The sequence below is a fragment of the Rutidosis leptorrhynchoides genome, chromosome 5 (genome assembly GCF_046630445.1).
Source record: "Rutidosis leptorrhynchoides isolate AG116_Rl617_1_P2 chromosome 5, CSIRO_AGI_Rlap_v1, whole genome shotgun sequence".
In the NCBI taxonomy this organism is placed as follows: domain Eukaryota; kingdom Viridiplantae; phylum Streptophyta; class Magnoliopsida; order Asterales; family Asteraceae; genus Rutidosis; species Rutidosis leptorrhynchoides.
Genome location: NC_092337.1, coordinates 272,579,664 through 272,591,753, shown reverse-complemented (window position 1 = coordinate 272,591,753; position 12,090 = coordinate 272,579,664). Strand labels below are relative to the sequence as shown.

General features: G+C 31.4%; 1 non-coding gene across 1 annotated transcript; it reads left to right on the top strand.

Moving 5' to 3' along the window:
- Positions 1-1,884: 1,884 nt before the first annotated feature.
- On the top strand, positions 1,885-1,991 carry LOC139850792 (small nucleolar RNA R71). The gene has a single exon (XR_011760172.1). It is a non-coding gene; the product is annotated as a small nucleolar RNA R71 (small nucleolar RNA).
- The last annotated feature ends 10,099 nt before the right edge of the window (positions 1,992-12,090 follow it).

Here is a 12,090-nt window from a genome sequence, read left to right as displayed (position 1 = left end):
TAATATCGGTGGTTCTTCTATCGATGATTTGTATCGATATCTGTCTTCTTCTTTCAGCATTTGAAGTTCTTCTGTTCTTGGTTCATATTCATTAGCCATGAGTGTGGCTAACATTTCAGCTTCATCAATTGGTTCAGTTACTTCTCCTAAAGTACATTCTCCTGTTCCTTGTAATTTTGGAAATTCTTGTAACAATTCTGCATGTGAATCTATGGTTTGAATGTAATAACATGTATCATCTGCATATTGCGGTTGTTGCATGGCTCTATCAACAGAAAAGGTAACACTCTCGTCCTCTATACTTAGGGTCAGTTTCTTATCAAACACGTCTATTATTTCTTTATCCGTGTTTAAGAATGGTCTTCCTAATATAAGAGGAACTCGAGAATCTTCTTCCATGTCCAGAATAACAAAGTCTACTAGAAATACTAAAGTACCAACTTTAACTAGCATGTTCTCCATTATCCCTCTAGGATATTTTACTGATCGATCGGCTAGTTGTATGCTTATTCGTGTTGGTTTCAATTTGCCAAGGTCTAGTTTAGCGTATAGTGAATATGACATTAAATTTATACTAGCACCTAAGTCTGCCAATGCTTCTATTGAACTAAGACTACCCAGAAAACATGGAATTGTGAAACTTTCTGGATCTGATAATTTTTCTGGTAGTTTTTTCAACAGCACTGCAGAACAATTAGCATTCATAGTAACAGATGATAGTTCTTCCATTTTCTTTCTATTTGTGATTAGATCTTTCAGAAATTTAGCATATCTTGGCATTCCTGAAATCACATCAATGAAAGGAAGATTGACATTTATTTGTTTAAACATATCCAAGAATTGGATTGCTCGGATTCAAGTCTTTCTTTTCTCATTTTACTCGGGTAAGGAAGTGGTGGTTGGTATGGCTTAACATAAGGCTTTGCCTTAACTGTGTTATCTTCATTAACCTTTTCAACTACCGGTTCTGATTCCTTATCTTGCTCAGGCTGTGGTGTCTGTGTAGTAGGAATAGAGTCATTAAAAATTACAGGTATTTCAGGTGGTTTAAGTGTAATACCACTTCTTGTGGTAATGGCTTTAGCTGTTTCATTTCGGGGGTTAACATTTGTATCGCTAGGTAGACTCCCCGGTTTTCTTTCACCTATCCACATTGCTAGGTTACTTACTTCTTGTTCCAGATTTTGAATTGAAGCTTGTTGATTTCTAAATGCTTGAGCATTTTGTTCATTAGTTTGTTTCTGAGATGTGAAAAACTGCGTTTGAGATTCAACTAGCTTCGAAATCATATCTTCTAAATTTGGCTTTTTATCATCGGTTTGTGGTGGTTTATATAGAAAAATAGGTCTTTGCTGATTGTAAGTATTGTTAGATACTTGTTGATTGCTAGGACCTTGTTGGTTGTTGTATGGAACATTTCGGTTATAATTCTGATTTTGATTGTAGTTTGCTCTTGGTGGTTGATAATTATTCTGATAATTATTTCCAGGCCTTTGGTTTATATATGAAACATTCTCTCTTTGTTCCATTGTTTGTTCAACACTGAGACAATCTCTTGTCAAATGTGGTCCTCCACACTGCTCACAACTAATTCGTATTGCGTGAATATCTTTAGTCATCTTTTCCACTCGTCTCTCGAAAGCATCTAACTTTGCAGAAATGGAATCAAAGTCATGGCTAGAATCGGCTCTAGCTGCTTTAGATGAACGCAAAATATCTTTTTCTTGATGCCACTCTTGTGAGTGGGATGCTGTGTTATCAATAATTTTGTGAGCTTCAGTTGCGGTTTTCTTCATAATGGATCCACCAGCTGCTGTGTCGATATCTTTTCGTGTAGCAACGTCGCATCCTTGGAAGAATATTTGCACTATTTGATAAGTGTCTAAACCGTGCTGAGGACATCCTCTCAACAACTTTCCGAATCTTGTCCATGCCTCATATAATGTTTCATTTGGCTTTTGCGTGAACGTAACAATTTCTCCTTGAAGTCTCACGGCTTTAGATGCCGGAAAGAATCTTTTAAGAAATTTCTCAACTAAAACATCCCATGTATCAATCGCTCCTTCAGGTAACGATTCTAACCAATCTTTGGCTTCTCCCTTTATTGTCCAGGGAAATAACATGAGATAGATCTGTTCATCCTTAACTTCTCTTATTTTAAATAGAGTACAGATCCTATTAAAGGTTCGAAGATGTTCGTTTGGATCTTCTTTTGGCGTACCACTAAATTGGCATTGATTAGTTACCATGTGTAGGATTTGTCCTTTGATTTCATAATCTGGCGAATTAATGTCTGGTTGAGTAATGGCATGACCTTGGCCCGTGCATGTAGCTCTCATTCAATCTTCAATACTTGGAGGTTCCTGATTTTTCATGATTGAATTTGTTGAATCTGAATCACTAGAGGATTTTGATTTAATGGTTTCTTCCTCGACAATCTCTGGTTGTATAATTTATGGTTCAGGAGGAATGATTAGTGGTTCAGGATCTCTTAATTGTCCTTGAATATCCTCCGAGTTCTCAATTGTGAGGTCGGGTTCAAAAAATGGATTATCGAAAATTTGAATTGGAGTATTTGGTCGGCTAGATGATGATTCTAAAGAAAACTCAACGGCGACAATATTGGCTAAATGTCTTGATCTAGTTACAGGAGGTGAACGTATGAAAGGTGGTGAACGTTTTGCTCGGTGCATTCACTGAATATCCTATTGGTTATAAAGATAAAAATTATATAAGTTATCAAATTAATAGACTTTTCTGATTTTGCCCACGTTTCGAATAGCCAATAGATGCAGCAGGTAGCCAGGACCCTTTAAATCGGAAGCCCACAACTCGCCACTAACAAATCCAACTATTATTACGAACCAGAAAATTTTGGATGTCTATCAATTTAACCGCTTAAAATAATGTTTTGTCAAAGTTTAAAGAAAACTTTGAAAATTCAATGTCCAAAAAACTAGAGCGTAGAAATGAGAAAGAAAAAGAGTGCGTCGAAAAACGTCGAAAAATAAAAGGTCGAAAAATAAAAATAAGAATGTAAAGCGTCGAAACTTAAAAGCCTAAAACCTAAAAATTAAAACTTGCGTCTAAAGGAATTAAACTTAAAAGGAATTCTATATCCAAAACGGCAATAACTTAAAAGGCACTAAAATTTATTTAAAATTAAAGCGATAAGCGACGTCGTAAAATTCTAAAGCGTCTAAATCATAATCTAAAGAAAAAGCACTTAAGGGATTTTACAGCAAAGCCTAAAGATCTAGAAATACTATGGCAAAATACTAAGCTTAAAATTAGTTACGAACGATAAAAATACAAATTACGAATTATATGTTAAAATATACAATTTATAAAAAGAGACAAAAAATGATAAAATTACTTATTTTTATAAATATATTATTTTTATATTATTATTTTATAAAAGTATTAATTTTATAGTTAATAAAACTAAATTAAACTTAATTTAAAACTAAACTAAATATTAAAAAAAACTAAACCCTAATTACTAATTAATTAATAATAATAATTATTAAACGTAACCCTAATTGTACGTCCGAGGTAACATGTGACGACCCGAAAATTTCTGACCAAATTTAAACTTAATCTTAATATGATTTTGACACGATAAGCAAAGTCTGTAAAGTTGAGTCTAAAAATTTTTTGAACTAATTATATGGATTCATTTACCCTTTGACTACTCTCGACGATTCACGAACATTAATTATAAATAAATAAGTATATGTGTATATAAGTATATAAGTAATAATTAGAAACATTAAATAAAGTATTATATGGACTAATAATTTAAACTAAGTTATGATCTACGAAATAATTAAATTATTATTAAAACATAATAAATATAATGTAATTCGAAAATAAATGGTTTCGAATTCATTTAGTAAACGATTATAGTATTCGTTTATCATTCGATGACTACTGTTTTATTTTGATTGTAAAATGTAATGTTAATATAACATTATAATATATACTACCGTTAAACCTAAAACATCTATCGATATAATAAACTGTGGCTAATTGAATGATATTAAAACTGTGCCAAATTGATTGGACACTAATTGATTGGATGTTACTGTTTTTAAAGTTTCATTCTATTTTCCCACATGTGATTAAAGATTCGTTAAGTTATTACATTATCAATAAAAATCATTATTTTAGTTATCATAAAAATAAATATAGTTTATTATCATTAATAACATTATTTGCATCATTTTATAGTTAATATCATTATTATTATTAATAATAATAGTAATATTAAAAGGTATATTAATACCAATATTATCAAGATTGTTATTTTGTTTTTATAATATATATATATATATATTTATGAAATTTAAAGCATGTAAATTGTTACATTATTGTTATTATTATTTTTATTATTATTTTTACCATTATCATTAAAAATTATTATTATTATAATTAATATTTTTTTATAACAGTATTATCGTTATTTTTTTATTAATTACTGATATTAATTGAATAAAGATGCTGGAGGACAAATTAATACGCGTAATTTAGTCATATACCTCAATCAGTTCTATTTTTTCCCTATCTCCTGTTCTACTCATCTTTAAGTGTCGACCATTATTAGAGGATAACAACAAAATCTTACTGCATCAATTATTCGCTTAATCCCATTATATTCATTATTATAACTGTTAATATTGGATGCTACTCAAAAATCAACCAGGAATATCAAGTTTACTCCATTACCTCTCTTCTTGGCTCAAATTACTCTTAACTCGATTTTGTATGAATTTTAAAAATCTATTAATGCAATTTTGTTAGAGATCCCATATGAAAACTCCCTGCCAAGTTTCAAATCCCAAATCTTTTTATCAAGATCGAATTTCGAAGTCAAAGTTATTTTTCAAAAAGTCAACGAAATTGTTCTTTTAGAAATTCGGGTTCGTATTTTTGTTTCAACTTCAATTAATGTTTCCTATAGTTTTTAATATAGATTTCAAATCAAATTCGTGTTATAAACTTTGTCTAAAACAACATCAATGGTGAAATCTTTATTTTTTTTTAAAGGCCAACCCTACACTTGTTCATTGACGTCATATGTATTTTTACTACAAAATACAGTATATGTGAGTTCATTTGATTCCCTTTTACTCTTTACATTTTTGGGACTGAGAATACATGCGCTGTTTTTATAACTGTTTTATTAAATGCTTTGAGATATATTTTTGAACTGAGAATACACGAACTGCTTTTATAAACGTTTGATGAAATAGACACAAATATTCAAAACTACATTCTATGATAGAATTATTTAGATTCAGAGGTTCGATTTCTATAAAGATTGTATTATCAACCATCAGCGAGATGATTTTGTCATTGCACGCACGCATTAGCTCCCGAAATGGTTCGATTTTGTAGTTAGTAACGGAGAGATGATTTTGTCATTGCACGCACGCATTAGCTCTCGTTTTAGCTACCATCGGTGAGATGATTTTGCATTGCATACACGCATTAGCTCCCAATGTATTGTATTATATTGTATTCGACTTTGTAGTTAGTAACGGAGAGATGATTTTGTCATTGCACGCACGCATTAGCTCCCGTTTTAGCTACCATGGAGAGATGCTTTTGCATTGCACGCACGCATTAGCTACCGTTGGTGAGTTGTTTGAAAGGTTCCGATGTTCTTCATATGAATGATTTTATAGCAGGAGTAGACCTGCACAGATTGTTTTTTAAATATGAATATCTTGTGGTCTATTATATAATTGAAATGATTAATTATGATAAACTAATGAACTCGCCAATCTTTTGGTTGACACTTTAAAGCATGTTTATTCTCAGGTATAAAAGAAATATTCCGTTGTGCATTTGCTCATTTTAGAGATATTACTTGGAATCATTCATGACATGTTTCAAAAGACGTTGCATTCGAGTCGTTGAGTTCATCAAGAATATTATTAAGTCAATTATAGTTTGATGTATTATGAAATGGTTTGCATGCTGTCAACTTTCGATGTAAAGAAAGTTTGTCTTTTAAAAATGAATGCATTGTTTGTAAAATGTATCATATAGAGGTCAAATACCTCGCAATGAAATCAACTATTGTGAATCGTTTATAATCGGTATGAACGGGTCATTTCAGTTGGTATCAGAGCGGTGGTCTTAGCGAACCAGGTCTTGCATTAGTGTGTCTAATTGATAGTTATTTAGATGCATTAGTTAGTCTGGACTTCGACCGTGTCTGTATGTCAAAAGTTTTGCTTATCATTTCTAGTCGGAAATCATCTGCTTATCATCCTTAGAAAATTACTTACTTATCATTTTTAGTCTAGACACGTCTTACTGCAGTTAGTGCATCGATAGTGTATAGACAAAATTCATATCTTAGCGTATCTGTTACTATAGACTTTACCTAACAGCTTCCGTAGATTCATCCGTAACTTATGGGATTTTAAGTATTATAAATGCATATGTAAATTATGTATTGTAGGATACTAATCTACGTCCTATAATCTATTTCTCATAAAAAATCCTTCATTTGATCGTACGATATGGATCCCTCAACGAGTTCGAATTCCTCGGATTCCGACAGTTATTCCGACACGGATATTCACCTAGGCTCCGGAAGCAGCGTCATCGGAATGAATCAACCAATCAGCCATCATCAATTCTGAATGTATTAGGGATGGGTTCGTAATCTACTTAATTATTGGAGATAAGAAAAAGGTGATCCCTTCCATCCACCATATTGCCCTCTTGGCTAAGAACCTGAAGCACTTATCGGCGAACCAGTTCGAAACACCATCTTCACCCTCATTTCCATGGTATCTCACCACGATTATATAATATTTCAGATTCTAAACCTTATTCACCCGCTCATTCCAACCGCCAATCATTCCGGAATAATAGAAGAAGTCAACGAATTTCGCACTCGAGTAATCAATTTGGAGAATATGGTGCAAAATTTACCAGCTTCAGCAACATCACCGGCACCAACAGTACCATCAATAAGAGCACTAGTACCATCAACAATCCATGCCTCAACATCTCATTATGTACCTCGAGTATAATCATCGTACTACGTATCCTTCTACATCAATTATCTTCGTTCTACATGGGGATTATGTAATCTCTAAAGTTTTAGAGATTATTCATTCTAATTCCAACCGAAAACTAAATGAGTTTAATATCATATTAACTCATTAAATCCATGATTACATCTGAAGAAAATATATATGTAAGTATACTTTCATAAAGATTGTAATTAAAAATTCTTTTGTACAAACTGTTAATGGTGAAAATATTTTAACGGGTAAGTAATACCCGAGGAATATTTAGATTTCACATTAATAAGTTACATTGTACATTCTTCGAATCTAATTCAATGGTCATTTACTATCCTACTCACATCTACAGATATATGAATCCGTTCACCACAGAATAACCATTTTCCTTCAATTTCATATTTGGATTTTGAATTATCAGAATCTAACAAGTGGCATAATGAAGAAAACATTGGACAAAATAAAAGTTATAAGAAAAAAACAAATTAACTATGAGAAATTTTGTTAAGAATCCATGCTAACAAAATCCTTGCTAACAGTTCCTAGCTAACTGCTAATTTCTTATTACATTATAATTATCACAATTTATTTCATCGCAATTTAATTCTCGCAATTTTATTTATTGTCATTTAATTTCTGTTATTTATTTTACGCACTTTATTTATCGTCATTTAAATACTGTTAATTACGCATTTTAAATATCGGGACACGTATACAGGGTTTTAACATATCATATCGACGCATCTATATATATTATTTGGAATAACCATAGACACTCTATATGCAGTAATGCTCGAGTTAGAAATACAAGGTTGAGGTTGATTCTAAAATAATATATATACTTTGAGTTGTGATCGAGTCTGAGACATGTATACAATGGGTCACGATACGTATTAAGTAATTCGAATATTATATATTAAACTATATATGAATTATTGAATTTATAACTGTGGACTACTAACTGTGGAATACCAACATTGGACAACTAAAACGAATTAAAATATTGATTATAACATTTGAAACTAAACATTTCCTTCAAGTTTGCCACTTGATTTCATCTTAAACCTCATTTGTATCTTGACGATTACAATCTGCGTTCAAACCTTTCATGATTCTTGAAAACACCTGAATCGAGAGGATGATCCAACCACACGTTATCTACGAAAGGGAGAACTTATGCACATGGGCATGCACCTAGAAAACTCTTGGAATCTAAGTAGAAGTTTAAAATGAATTTATAATTCCTTGGTGTTGTTATTACCGAAAATAACTTTGCAATCTCTTTACAAATTAGCCAATTTTATCACAGCTCCATCAAGTCAACTTCGACTTTTCAGTCGGACTAGCCTTATTATAACCTTGATATGTACGTTGTCTTTTCACCTTCCTTACCGGGGAACCGTTTATATTCCACCACATTAGCAGTAAACTTACCAGTAAGTTTATTGATCTTCGAATTTCCAAAAAATCATTACATTTATCGAAACCCTATCATATACTCATCCGCATCTTATAACGAGAATGACCATACCACTTACCGAGAAGTCGCAATCAGTATTTTGAAATCTCGCAGCGTTACTACATCAACAGTTATATACATATAACATTTATCTCTTAGAATTATGATCTTCCATTCTGAAATTCTGAAAACTTCGAATTTAAAATATGAATGATATTGAAGTAGTGTTGGGAACTGAAGCATGAGTTATTATAATATAATGACACTTGATCAACGTGATTATATTATAGTAAGTCATGCTGAGTTTCTAATGAAACATGATGATTCACGGAACCATAATGTCATCATGTGCCATATTACACAACTATTACATTCTATCTAATCTCCAAACATATCAAGAATATATCTTCCTAATAGTTCTACCTTTTCTATTGAATTCTGGTAATTTAACCAATCAAGATCGTGCTATTACAATTTCTCTCTTAGAACGTTAACTATGTTTATTTCAAATTTCATATCTATCAATTCTGGACCATTATTCGCTTGACTTAACGTCGGAAAGAGAAAACAAAATGATGGAACTCCAAAATATAAAGGAAATGAAGAGGGTGCTTTTATAGTGAAATATGCAATAGAGTAATCCAAAACAGATTATCGCATTTAATCAAAGAAGATCCTATTTCCTTAATTACCGAAGAACCAAATCTTATTACAAAGATTTTCTCTAAATCCCTTGGATTTCAGAAATCAACCGTGACTACGTCACCGGTTAAGACGAACCTGCATTTACTCATTATATTCTTTTGTGATAGCTTCACTCATACGCTTTGAGTAACCGAATTATCTTTCCCATATTACTCAGTAGTAATAAAACTCTGTTTATCATCTCATATTTGTCAGGAAAACATTCTTATTATTAGCCATGACGATCGCAATCAAATTTCGAGACGAAATTTCTATAACGGGTAGGTACTGTGACGACCCGAAAATTTCCGACCAAATTTAAACTTAATCTTAATATGATTTTGACACGATAAGCAAAGTCTGTAAAGTTGAGTCTCAAAAATTTTTGAACTAATTATATGGATTCATTTACCCTTTGACTACTCTCGATGATTCACGAACATTAATTATAAATAAATATGTATATGTGTATATAAGTATATAAGTAATAATTAGAAACATTAAATAAAGTATTATATGAATTAATAATTTAAACTAAGTTATGATCTACGAAATAATTAAATTATTATTAAAACATAATAAATATAATGTAATTCGAAAATAAATGGTTTCGAATTCATTTAGTAAACGATTATAGTATTCGTTTATCATTCGATGACTACTGTTTTATTTTGATTGTAAAATGTAATGTTAATATAACATTATAATATATACTACCGTTAAACCTAAAACATCTATCGATATAATAAACTGTGGCTAATTGAATGATATTAAAACTGTGCCAAATTGATTGGAAACTAATTGATTGGATGTTACTGTTTTTAAAGTTTCATTCTATTTTCCCACATGTGATTAAAGATTCGTTAAGTTATTACATTATCAATAAAAATCGTTATTTTAGTTATCATAAAAATAAATAAAGTTTATTATCATTAATAACATTATTTGCATCATTTTATAGTTAATATCATTATTATTATTATTATTAATAGTAATATTAAAAGGTATATTAATATCTGTATTATCAAGATTGTTATTTTGTTTTTATAATATATATATAGTTATGAAATTTAAAGCATGTAAATTGTTACATTATTGTTATTATTATTTTTATTATTTTTACCATTATCATTAAAAATTATTATTATTATAATTAATATTTTTTATAATAGTATTATCATTATTTTTTTATTAATTACTGATATTAATTGAATAAAGATGCCGGAGGACAAATAATTACATGTAATTTAGTCATATACCTCAATCAGTTCTATTTTTTTCCCTATCTCATGTTCTACTCGTGTTTAAGTGTCGACCATTATCAGAGGATAACAACAAAATCTTACTGCATAATTATTCGCTTAATCCCATTATATTCGTTATTATAACTGTTAATATTGGATGCTACTCAAAAATCAACCAGGAATATCAAGTTTACTCCATTACCTCTGTTCTTGGCTCAAATTACTCTTAACTCGATTTTGTATGAATTTTAAAAATCTATTAATGCAATTTTGTTAGAGATCCCATATGAAAACTCCCTGCCAAGTTTCAAATCCCAAATCTTTTTATCAAAATCGAATTTCGAAGTCAAAGTTATTTTTCAAAAAGTCAACGAAATTGTTCTTGAAGAAATTCGGGTTCGTATTTATGTTTCAACTTCAATTATCGATTCCTATAGTTTCTAATTGAAACAACCCAACCCGTATTCCATGCAATATTTTTTTTTTAATGATGCACGTTTACGCGCCAATTAACGATGTAAACCATTCCCTAAGTTCCATTTAAAACATACAACAATCTAAATGTTTACAAAAGGCACGAAGGCCATTAATTAAGTGTAATACAAGTTTGACCCATTAAAATGATAGTTTTAATCCAAACAACACTTCGAGCATGGTTTGGGGCTAAACTACCCAAAACGCTAGGCCAACTTCAAAAGCTTCAACAAGCAACATCAAGGGACATCTAGTGCCCAACAACCCCTTTGCCCTTATTCGCACCTGCATCTAAAAAGATAAACAACGAGAGGGGTAAGCTAACGCTTAGTGAATGCAATAATTATACATGTTCATATATAACCTACTTACTTGCAATCACTTACAAATACCTCATACGAGCTAGCAATTCGACAAACATGCAAACATCATGCATAAACTACTATCCACAATTCACAAGAAGCTAGCAACCAACAATAGCATATAGTTCATAATTTAATATGCTAAATACACATTCACACATCCATGGTTACCCGATCATACAAGGGAACGGTACTCGAAAGACCGCCGGAGTTCATAACATCCATTAGTGTTACTTAAACACCGCGTAATCACTAATTTCCCCCGGGTGATGTCTTAAACACCGCGACTAATTCACCCTCATGACAACATGGCATCTTAAACACCGCGATGAATCCAGACGTCAATCAAAACAATGAGTGGTGTCTTGAACACCGCGACAATTCCACTCCCATGACAATGTGGCGTCTTAAACACCACGACAATACCACATGTCAATCAACCATGAGTAGTGTCTTAAACACCGCGACAATACTACTCGTTACTTAGAATGTGGTGTCTTAAACACCGCGACAATGCCACATTCATACTACGCAAATAAATACATTATATACGTACACGCATAATTATTCCACTCACCTTAACACCTCGGTGGTGATTTAATGCTTCCGAATGCTTCAAAGCAAGTACCTATTACATAATTAAACATTTAATTACACAACTAGTGGAATTAACCACATTACACATACTTGAGCATTTAATGACCCGATTCGCATTAAATGACTAAACCGCACCAAAACCGCCCTTAATTGGCCAAGACCCAACTTTAATCACTAAAGCTAGTGAATTAAAGTTTACTAACTTCAATTAACGTAACTTA